This window comes from Hyperolius riggenbachi, chromosome 6 (assembly GCF_040937935.1).
Source record: "Hyperolius riggenbachi isolate aHypRig1 chromosome 6, aHypRig1.pri, whole genome shotgun sequence".
Lineage (NCBI taxonomy): Eukaryota > Metazoa > Chordata > Amphibia > Anura > Hyperoliidae > Hyperolius > Hyperolius riggenbachi.
Window position 1 is genome coordinate 267,083,358 of NC_090651.1, and position 12,328 is coordinate 267,095,685.

General features: G+C 47.4%; 1 long non-coding RNA gene across 2 annotated transcripts in view; it reads right to left on the reverse strand.

Annotated features, from left to right (window-relative positions):
• Positions 1-12,328, reverse strand: part of LOC137521473 (uncharacterized) — an 86,124-nt gene that overhangs the window by 26,213 nt on the left and 47,583 nt on the right. The window lies entirely within an intron of this gene.

The window sequence follows — 12,328 nt, forward strand, 5'->3', positions numbered from 1 at the left end:
CAAACATATACAAATAAGAAGTATGTTTTTTTCCAGAGTAAAATGAGCCATAAATATGAAATAAATAGAAATCTGACAGAATTGACAGGTTTTGGACTAGTCCATCTCTACATAGGGAATTCTCTGGGATTTATTTATTTTCAAAAGCACTTAGTGAATGGCAGTTGCTCTGTCCAACTGCCAAAAAACTGTGTAGCGCGTAGGGAAGCTTGCCAGCATCATTGTTTAAATCCTTTTTAGGGAATATCTTTATAAATAATAAAAGCCTTGCTGAGAATAGATGGACTAGTCCAAAACCTGTCACTTCTGTCAGATTTATACTACCTACTGTAAGTGACAGCAACATAGGAGAAAAGTAATTTATGGCTCATTTTACTCTGGAAAAAATTTACTTCTTATTTGTATATGTTTGCACATATTTTAAATTGTACAATTTTTCGCCATAGTGCCCCTTTAAGTCTTTCCATACTATGCAAAACTAAATTATTTCTATAACTTTCTATGAAATTTGGCTTTATTGTAAGGAATTTCATTCTCAGTGTCTACTGCCTATTGCAATATAGAAAGTGCAAGTTATATTCAAATTTAAATTCATTTTTTAAATCAAGCCACTAATATATTCTAGGCCATTTTAAAAATCCATTTACTCTCCCAGAAATGAGAGTAAATGGATTTTTAATCTGAACACCATGGCTCCTAGGGGGCTGAATGAAGAATTGGAGATCTATGGGTTTTTGAAATAAGGGTACTACTTTCTTGTCCCTAATTGTTGTAGGGTAGATCTGGGAAAAGTGATGTATGCAATATAGCTCAAGCTCTGTAAGCACCTCATGTGAGGTGAATAACCTCATTTATTGCTTGGATGTGGGGAATGAGATGTGATGGGAGATGTGGATGTAAATAGGGGTCTAGCTCTCTTGGGAGTGATCGGTTCCCTAATGATTAACTGGGACCGGTATATCCGGCCAGAAATACATATTTAGGTATGACCTCTCTTTTTTCGCTTAAATACCACTGTCACAGCATAATGTGGATTAAAGAAGAATCGGGACACTATCCCTTTAAATGACTGTCAGCAGGAATAAAGATTCAGCCTTTTGTATATAAATATGGCCACCGGTTTTGCTAATCCAACGATTCTGAGGAAGACTGCTGAGACAGTCGAAACATGTCAATCCATTGGATCTGATGTATGGATAAGTGACAGGGGCTCATACTCCAATACCGCTACCGACATCCACAAAGTATTACTGTTTACAATCTAATTGATCCAGGTGGAGCGCAAGGAAGTGGCATCAGTAGCAGAGGTGAGACGCACAAGCTTGGTGTCGTCTCCCCTGCATCACCAGTAAACTGGAAGTACTCCCTGGAGGTCACCGTGGACTGTACAGGCGGCATCTGAGCGGTATACAAGTGACGGAAACCGGCTCACTGTCGCATAGGAAGACGCTGTCCGGAGAATTCGCCTGTGTAAGCAGACAATACGGACCCGGGTTGAGGCTGAAGATTATACGAAAAAGGTCTGGTGAGCATAACTTTATTGACTAGAAACAGACCGAGTAATCTGCAATCTCCATATTGTTTGTATAACCTGCACAACAAGGTGGATAGTGCTATAATATTACCATCAGTGGTGTTTATATATTGAGGAACTATTCTACAGGACGGAACCTACAGTGACATTGTGCAAGAAACAGAAGAGAATTTTATATAGGGGATTTTTTTGAATCCTATTTTCCCTCTCATGTTAATTACATTGGTTTTTTTATGTGTGCACAATTTTTTGCAATTTTATTTTATTTTTATGGTCTCGCATATAGTCGACTTACAAGTTTTAAAGAGAACCAGATCTCCTATGTGTGTATGAGTGTGCGGAAGATTGTTGTAATCATTGATACTGATAAATACAATTTTATTTCATACTGTGACATGGTATAGATAATTTACTATATAATAAAGAATTTTTATATTGCAAGGAACTGTAGTTGGTGATAATCAATATTAATTAAAATAACATTTTAACTGCTTGCTGAACTGCCACTGCTTCCAATTAACTATTTAATATGGCAATAGGAACCTGAGTAGCTAAGAATCAGAATAATTTATTTTGCCAAGTACAAACGGGGAGTTGTACTCAGAATTGACTTTGGCTGATACAGGTTCTGGAAGGGTGGGGAGAATAATGTCCAAAAGCTAAGAGCCAAGGCTGCCATACTACTGCCACACCAGCCGCACTTGGCTAGCAATCATCTGTCATCCCTAAGGAGACATTGGGGGGGAGGCAGAGGGTGGCGAAGGCTCAGCAGTGATGACCCAGTTCATCATGAAAGAAACCTGCGGTGATGGCTGATGCTGCTGAGAATCCTGATTGCTGACATTTGGCATCAGGCCATTCTGGTCAAGGCGTTCTGGTTCAAAAGGTGCCGTAAAGTTCATTTTTGTGGTGCGTCCCGACTCCTGGGCAGCATTCGGCAGGGCTTGTCAAGATAATCTGGCTGTCACAGAAGGGCCCGGCCACGGCAGCCCTTACTTCCGGTTTAGTGGCTGTCATCATGGAGGGGCTGAACCAGAGGTGTCCCTGATGCAGTGGAGCAGCAGCAGCCAATGGATGGATAGATGGATCCGGCATCCAGTGAGGCCAAAGATTTCCCGATCAGCGTGGTGTCTTCCTAGCTCAGTGGAGCTCCGACTTCTGTATAGCAGTGGAGGACTCCACATGGCCTGTACCTGCACAGGCAAAGGATCCAGGCAGCGGCAAGGTGGAAAAAAACCAAGGTCCTGGACTCCCCATGACCCGCACCAACATCCCAGGCTACACCGGACCACACCGCACACCTTCAGGGGGAAAACAAGGTGAACTGCTAGGGAAAAGTGAAGTAAAACAAGAAAAAGCCAGAATCCTGTGGCCATGGCTGCCAATTAAAGCTCTATCTTCCTGAAGGGCAGTTAGGAAAGCAAAGGGTGTGTGGCAGTAAAACAAAAGTGCTCAGTGTATTTAACATACAACTGTATTACAAATTTACTTAAATAAAGGTCTTAAACAAGGCCTTAAATTTTCATTTTAAAAGGGGAAGTAACATAATACAAACTAAGTGATCTAGTATACACAATATATGCAGGAAGGAATATGACATAGCTGTGAAAAATAATCCCAGAAAAATGGTCATAAGTTGTTCACAGAAATTGAGGGCTTTTATGTAAAAGTAATACACAAGTTGCAAGAATATAATGTTAGGGCTGGTGCACACCAGAGCGGTTCTGAAGTGTTTTTTAAAACGCTTAATGAAAGTGAATGGGATGGTGCACACCAGAGCGGTTCTTTTTTTTCACAAACGCAAACTTGGGAGCTGCAGCATTTTTTAGATTTCTGAGGCGTTTCTGCCTCAATGTTAAAGTATAGGAAAGTGGAAATCCGCTCTGAAAAACGCCAGATCAGAGCGGTTTTCCAGACGTTTTTGTTACAGTAGCTGTTCAGTAACAGCTTTACTGTAACAATATTTGTAATCTGCTACACAAAAAACGCTCCAAAAAAACACTAGGCATGTTTAGAAAATACCTCTAAACATGCCTAGAATCGCTCTGAAATTTGCTTCAAAAACCTCTAGCGTTTTGAGGATCTGCTAGAGGTTTTTGGTGTGCACTGGGCCTCACAGTAAACGTCCCTAATGCTTTGTTAGGCCTGCAACCCACTCTCTAACAGGATCAATGAAATGGTAAAGGGGTGTCACCGAAATATTCAAGGGCACTTTGAAGCTCAATTTCCAAATAAAAAACTAATTAACAGTCCAGTGATAAATAGTGGCATTGGTCCTTATCCAATTCACTTTTTCTCCAAAGTTTTTTCCTAGGACAGTGTCTCTCAAACCTGTCCTCGTGACTCCCCAACGGTGCATGTTTTGCAGACAGCCTCACCTATGCACAGGTGGGGTAATTAGTGTCTCAGCTAGGTGGATTCCATGTAGCTGAGACACCTGTGCATAGGTGAGGTTGCCTGCAAAACATGCACCATTGGGGAGTCACGAGGACAGGTTCGAGAAAAATTTTCCTAGGAGATAATTTTTCATCTTCTATTTAAAATAACTTGTCAGCACTCTGCAAAGAAAAAAGTAGCAAAGTGTTGGAGAAAAAAAAGACTGTGAAAATTATTCGGAGTGTTCTCTTGCTCGCTGGTGGCTAATAAAGGCATTTTATTGATAAGATGTGAAAATATCACCTAGGAGAAAATGTAGGAGAAAACGTGAACCAAATCAGGACCATTGGCTCATATCCTATTAACTTTTCTAGTCTGGGAGTACTCCAAGAAAATATTTTCAAACCTCACCAATAAAACGTCACGTCATCACAACTAAGGTGATAGTTCTTCTCCCTTTGATGCTGCAAAATTGTAAATAATTGTACTTAATATGAGTGTAAGGACTGTACAATACCACATTTCTGTGAAATTCTCAAAAGTAGGCAAAAGCAACCTTCATTGGATAAGATAACAATTCTGTTAGTTACAGTGAAAGTCTTTTTTTACATTTTTACAGTACAGGTACTTTTTTCTATTAAATATTTTTCTACTAAAGTTTTTCCATTAATCCTAATGGGGAAATTTTCTTTTCTATATAGATGGATGGATAGATAGATAGATAGATAGATAGATAGATATGCACTGCTCAAAAAAATAAAGGGAACACAAAAATAAGACGTCGTAGATCTGAATGAATGAAATATTCGTATTAAATACTTAGTTCTTTACATAGTTGAATGTGCTGACGATTACAGATGGCCCAAACCTCAGATTATCGGTTCCCGAACTGGGTCCGCGAACTTCCGCAAAGTTCGGTTCGTGCAAACTTTTGCGAACCGCAATAGACTTCAATGGGGAGGCGAACTTTGAAAACTAGAAACACTTATGCTGGCCAGAAAAGTGATGGAAAAGATGTTTCAAGGGGGCATGGCGGAGTGGGATACATGCCAAAAGTCCCAGGGAAAAATCTGGATTTGATGCAAAGCAGCGTCTTAAGGGCAGAAATCACATTGAATGCTAAATTGCAAGCCTAAACATCTTGCATGTGTATACATCAATCAGGGAGTGTAATTAGAGTACTGCTTCACACTGACACACCAAACTCACTGTGTAACACTGCGCAAACAGCTGTTTGTGTAGTGATTGCCGTGCTGGACTGGTGCGCACCATGGTGAGAGTGCAGGCGATAGCGGTTTTCAAGCCCATATGGTCGCCGGGCTGTGGTAGCTCAATGATAGAACAACAGTGACTGTCCAGCTGATCAAATTTGGTCTGTCCACAATGAAGCAACGACCTTATTATCTTGGGTGTGCCCCTCCCTTTGGGTGTGCCCCTCCCCCCCCGAGACACTCGTATAGCCGTCCGTCATTGCTTCATTGTGATACGCAAGCCCCTTCACCGCAGCAAGGTAATGATCACGAAGGGGAATTGGCACATGTACATGCCTTTTGTTTTGTTGTTGCAGCTGCAGTGAAGCCAGAAAAATTAGGCAGGCATGTACACGCACCAGAAAAAGTAGTACAGCGCCCTTAAAAATTCAGGAATCCACCTGGAGTCCTGGACCCTGTTGGTGGTGGTGGAGAAGGCAGTCAAGCGGCCTGCAGGCAGAGGTGCTGTGTGGGGAGCGACTTAGTCTTGGGTCAGGCAGTCACACAGTGTGCAGGCAGAGATCCTGTGTGTGCAGGGACTGACTTAGTCTTGGGGCGGGCAGTAGCTCTCCAGGAACCATGCCTCATTCATTTTGATAAAGGTGAGGTACTGAACACTTTTGCGACTTCTCTTCTCAGTGACAATGCCTCCAGCTGCGCTAAAGGTCCTTTCTGACAGGACGCTTGAGGCAGGGCAAGACAGAAGTTGGATGGCAAATTGGGACAGCTCTGGCCACAGGTCAAGCCTGCGCACCCAGTAGTCCATCGCTGCTCATACTGTCGATGGTTCTTTCTCTACCATTGTTAAAGCAAGCGTACGGCTGGGGAGTCAGGGTTCGATTCCGGTCCGGAGTTGGAGCCTGAGAAACGGCTACCACCACACACCCAAGGAAGGCAGCAGGCATGGCATGCAAGTTCCGAGGTAATGACAAAAAATAACAATACTGGAGGACTTTCGAGGCCCTGCTGTATATGAGGCAAATGAATTTTAAATCCTTTAACGAGAATCCGTTATGAAGGGCAAGTCTGCCATCCATTCAAGTGAAAGGTATGCACTGACTGCCAGGTATAATACAATGTGCACTCACAGATCTAGTGAAATGTATGCAGTGACTGGTATTACAATACAATGTGCAGCTGTCACACAGGTGCAGTTAACAGGTATGCTCGGAGTGGTATATTACACAGCGTGCGGTCACACAGGTACAGTGAACAATTTTGCAATGACTGGTATTACAATGTGCACCTGTCACACACAGACAGGTACCGGGCAGTAGTGTTGGGCGAACACCTGGATGTTCGGGTTCGGGAAAGTTCGCCGAACATGGCCGCAATGGTTCAGCAGTAGTACGGTACTACTGCTGAACCGCCCGCTGCCCGGCCTCCCTCAACGCGTCACTCTCCGGACTCCTCCTCCTCAGTCACTCACTTCACAGTGCCGCCCACTGCCAGCCACCCACTACCACCGGACCGGTACTTCCTGAAACTTTTGTATGGGGAAGCGGGCAGAGGGGGGAGCGCTAGCGGAGGGGGTGGGGGGAATTTCCGACCCCCCCCGCGATCGGGCATGCTGCCCCCTTATGCCTGCGACCCCATAGGGGGGCAGTATTCGGCCGAACAGGGCCCTGTTCGGCCGAACAGGGGCCCTGTTCGGCCCTGTTCGGCGGCCAATTAGTAGTTCGGGGCGAACCCGAACTTAAAAGGCCGAACACCATCAGGTGTTCGGCCGAACTCGAACATCACCCGAACAGGGTGATGTTCTGCAGAACCCGAACAGTGGCGAACACTGTTCGCCCAACACTACCGGGCAGGCACAGTGACACTGCGTGCACTCACGTAGGTAGGTGGGTGCACAGTGAACAACAGGTAGGTATATGCAGTGATGGGTATAACAATGTGCACCTGTCACACACACAGGTAGTCACTGATTGTGCTGGGCCTGGCAGTGGCACACACAGTAGGAATTACCAAGGCTGTCTATGCAACACAAGTGTCAGTGGAACACACACACAAAAAAAAAACAGATCACAAGATCAAGATTAGCTCTCAAAAGAGCTGTTGTAGGGTGCTTTTTTAGCAATAAGAATCAGCAAGGAGCAAGCTAAGAAGCCTACAAGAGCCTAACTAAGCTTTTCCTATGAGAGTCTGCAGCAGCTTTCCCTTCTCTAATTAATGCAGACACACGAGTGAGTCCTATGCCTGACGCTGCCTGCCTTTTATAAGGGGGGTGGGGCTCCAGGAGGGAGTGTAGCCTAATTGGCTACAATGTGCCTGCTGACTGTGATGGAGTGGGTCAAAGTTGACCCTCATGATGCACTATGGGGGTGAACCGAACTTCCGGAAAAGTTCACGTTCGCCAGCACCGAAGTTTACCAGGAACCGTTCGCCAGCGAACCATTCGGGCCTCTCTACTGACAATCACATGATCATTGGATATGAAATTTATCAACCCATGGAGGTCTGGAATTGGAGTCACACTCAAAATTAAAGTGGATAAAAAAACTACAGCACAGGCTGATCCATCTTTGATGTAATTTCCTTAAAACAAGTCAAAATGAGGCTCAGTAGTGTTTGTGGCCTCCATGTCCCTGTATGACCTCCCTACAACACCCAGGCATGTTACTGATGAGGTTGCGGATGGTCTCCTGGAGGATCTCCTCCCAGACCTGGACTAAAGCATCCACCAACTCCTGGACAATCTGTGTTGCAACATGGCGTTGGTGGATGGAGTGAGACATGATGTCCCAGATGTGCTCAATTGTATTCAGGTCTGGGGAACTGATGGGCCAGTCCATAGCATCAATGCCTTCGTCTTGCAGTAACTGCTGACACCCTCCAGCCACATGAGGTCTAGCATTGTCTTGCACCCAGGGCCAACCACATTAGAATATGGTCTCACAAGGGGTCTGAGGATCTTAACTCGGTACCCAATGGCAGACAGGCTACCTCTGGAGAGGTCATGGAGGGCTGTGCGCCCCCCCAAAGAATTGTCATCCCACACCATTACTGACCTACTGCCAAACCGATGATGCTGGAGGATGTTGCAGGCAGCAGAACGTACTCCATGGTGTCTCCAGATGAGGTGCACTACCTGAGCCACTTGTGAGGACTGTAGACTCCATCTCATGCTACCACTAGGATGAAAGCACCGCAAGCATTCAAAAGTGACCAAAAAAATAAGCCAGAATCACTCCTTTATTGGTGTTGTCTTGCTAATTGCCTATAATTTCCACCTGTTGTATATTCCATTTGCACAACAGGATGCTCTCCAACAACACCTACTACAAAAGACTAAAAACAAACCCAACGCTGCAATATACAAGGGAATTGAAGAATAGAGTTGGGCCGAACGGTTCGACTGCGAACGGTTCCACGCGAACTTCGGTGGTTCGCGTTCGCGTCCCGCAGGCGAACCTTTGCGGAAGTTCGGTTCGCCCCATAATGCACATGGAGGGTCAACTTTGACCCTCTACATCACAGTCAGCAGGCCCAGTGTAGCCAATTAGGCTACACTAGCCCCTGGAGCCCCACCCCCCCTTATATAAGGCAGGCAGCGGCGGCCATTACGGTCACTCGTGTGCTGCCTGCGTTAGTGAGAGTAGGGCGAGCTGCTGCAGACTGTCTCTCAGGGAAAGATTAGTTAGGCTTAACTTGTTCCTGTCTGGCTGCATACCTGTTCTGTGAACCCACCACTGCATACCTGTGCTGTGAACCCACCACTGCATACCTGTGCTGTGAACCCACCACTGCATACCTGTGCTGTGAACCCACCACTGCATACCTGTTCAGTGAACCCACCACTGCATACCTGTGCTGTGAACCCACCACTGCATACCTGTTCAGTGAACCTGCCACTGCATACCTGTTCTGTTCAGTGGACCCGCCACTGTATACCTGTTCATTGAACCCACCACTGCATACCTGTGCTGTGAACCCACCACTGCATACCTGTTCTGTGAACCCGCCACTGCATACCTGTGCTGTGAACCCACCACTGCATACCTGTTCAGTGAACCTGCCACTGCATACCTGTTCTGTTCAGTGGACCTGCCACTGTATACCTGTTCAGTGAACCCGCCACTGCATACCTGTTCTGTTCAGTGGACCCGCCACTGTATACCTGTTCAGTGAACCCGCCACTGCATACCTGTTCTGTTCAGTGGACCCGCCACTGTATACCTGTTCAGTGAACCCGCCACTGCATACCTGTTGTGTTCAGTGAACCTGCCACTGCATACCTGTTCTGTGAACCCGCCACTGTATACCTGTTCTGTTTAGTGAACCCGCCACTGCATACCTGTTCTGTTCAGTGGACCCGCCACTGTATACCTGTTCAGTGAACCCGCCACTGCATACCTGTTGTGTTCAGTGAACCTGCCACTGCATACCTGTTCTGTGAACCCGCCACTGTATACCTGTTCTGTTTAGTGAACCCGCCACTGCATACCTGTTCTGTTCAGTGGACCCGCCAATGTATACCTGTTCAGTGAACCCGCCACTGCATACCTGTTCTGTTCAGTGGACCCGCCACTGTATACCTGTTCAGTGAACCCGCCATTGTATACCTGTTCTGTTTAGTGAACCCGCCACTGCATGCCTGTTCTGTTCAGTGGACCCGCCACTGTATACCTGTTCAGTGAACCCGCCACTGCATACCTGTTGTGTTCAGTGAACCCGCCACTGCATACCTGTTCTGTTCAGTGGACCCGCCACTGTATATCTGTTCAGTGAACCCGCCACTGCATACCTGTTGTGTTCAGTGAACCCGCCACTGCATACCTGTTGTGTTCAGTGAACCCGCCACTGCATACCTGTTGTGTTCAGTGAACCTGCCACTGCATACCTGTTCTGTGAACCCGCCACTGTAAACCTGTTCTGTTTAGTGAACCCGCCACTGTATACCTGTTCTGTTTAGTGAACCCGCCACTGCATACCTGCTCTGTTCAGTGGACCCGCCACTGTATACCTGTTCCGTTTAGTGAACCCGCCACTGCATACCTGTTGTGTTCAGTGAACCTGCCACTGCATACCTGTTCTGTTCTGTGAACCCGCCACTGTATACCTGTTCTGTTCAGTGAACCCACCGCATCAGTGCGCATACCTGTGCAGTTAAGTGAACCCACCTACCTACGTGAGTGCACGCAGTGTGATATACCACTCCGTGCATACCCGATATGGACAAAACAGGTAGAGGAAGAGGTAGTGCCAGAGCCAGAGGAAGGCCACCCGGCAGGTCTGCGCGAGGTCGTGTAAATGTAATTTCGTGTGGACCTGGCCCACAGTACAGTGCTCGGAAGAAGGCACGTCCCATCACCTCCCAAGATTGTCAGGACGTGGTTGAGTATTTAGCGACACAGAACACCTCATCTTGCTCAGCCACCAGCGCTACTACTAGCACCACTTCCGCTGCATTTGACACTTCGCAAGAATTATTTAGTGGTGAAATCACTGATGCACAGCCATTGTTGTTACAGCCAGATGAATTTTCACCAGCTCATATGTCTGAGTTATGCGGCAACACTATGGATGTAACGTGTCAGGAGGATGAAGGACCTACTGATGGTGCAAGTTTGGATTTGTCTGAGGCAAGCGAAGCTGGGCAGGATGACTACGATGATGACGATGATAGGGATCCTCTGTATGTTCCCAATAGAGGAGATGAAGAGGGGGACAGTTCAGAGGGGGAGTCAGAGAGTAGTAGGAGGAGAGAAGTTGCTGAAAGAAGCTGGGGCAGCTCTTCGTCAGAAATAGCTGGTGGCAGTGTCCGGCACCATGTATCGCCACCTATGTACAGCCAGCCAACTTGCCCTTCAGCATCAGCTGCTGAGGTCCCCATAGTGCCCACATCCCAGGGTGGCTCAGCGGTGTGGAAATTTTTTAATGTGTGTGCCTCAGATCGGACCAAAGCCATCTGTTCGCTCTGCCAACAAAAATTGAGCCGTGGAAAGGCCAACACTCACGTAGGGACAAGTGCCTTACGAAGGCACCTGGAGAAAAGGCACAAACAGCAATGGGATGGCCACCTGAGCAAAAGCAGCAGCAGCACACAAAAGCAAAGCCACCCTCCTTCTCCTCTTCCTCCTCCATCAGGTGCATTATCTGCTTCTGCCGCTTTCTCCCTTCCACCTTCACAGGCACCCTCCTCCACTCCACCTCTGCCCTTGAGCGGTTCCTGCTCCTCTGCCCACAGCAGCAGTCAGGTGTCCGTGAAGGAAATGTTTGAGCGGAAGAAGCCAATTTCGGCCAGTCACCCCCTTGCCCGGCGTCTGACAGCTGGCGTGGCGGAACTGTTAGCTCGGCAGCTGTTACCATACCGGCTGGTGGACTCTGAGGCCTTCCGTAATTTTGTGGCCATCGGAACACCGCAGTGGAAGATGCCAGGCCGCACTTATTTTTCGAGAAAGGCCATACCCCAACTGCACCGTGAAGTTGAGAGGCAAGTGGTGTCATCTCTTGCGAAGAGCGTTGGGTCAAGGGTACACCTGACCACGGATGCCTGGTCTGCCAAGCACGGGCAGGGCCGCTACATTACCTACACAGCCCATTGGGTGAACCTGGTGGTGAACGATGGCAAGCAGGGCGCAGCGGACCAATTTGTGACACCTCCACGGCTTGCAGGCAGGCCTCCTGCCACCTCCTCTCCTCCTGCTACATGCTCTTCGCTGTCCTCCTCCTCCTTGGCTGAGTGGCAGTTCTCCTCTCCAGCTACACAGCCCCAGCTCCGCAGGGCCTATGCTGCATGCCAGGTAAGACGGTGTCACGCCATCTTAGACATGTCTTGTCTCAAAGCGGAGAGTCACACTGGAGCAGCTCTCCTGGCTGCTCTTAAGAAACAGGTGGATGAGTGGCTGACCCCGCACCACCTGGAGATAGGCAACGTGGTGTGTGACAACGGCAGTAATCTGCTTGCCGCTTTGCATATAAGGAAGCTGACACACATACCCTGCATGGCACATGTCATGAATCTAGTGGTTCAAAGATTTGTGGCAAAGTACCCTGGCTTAGCGAATGTCCTGAAGCAGGCCAGGAAGTTCTGTGGGCATTTGAGGCGGTCTTACACAGCCATGGCACGCTTTGCGGAAATTCAGCGCAAAAACAACATGCCGGTGAGACGCCTCATTTGCGATAGCCCGACTCGCTGGAACCCGACCCTGCTCATGTTCTCCCG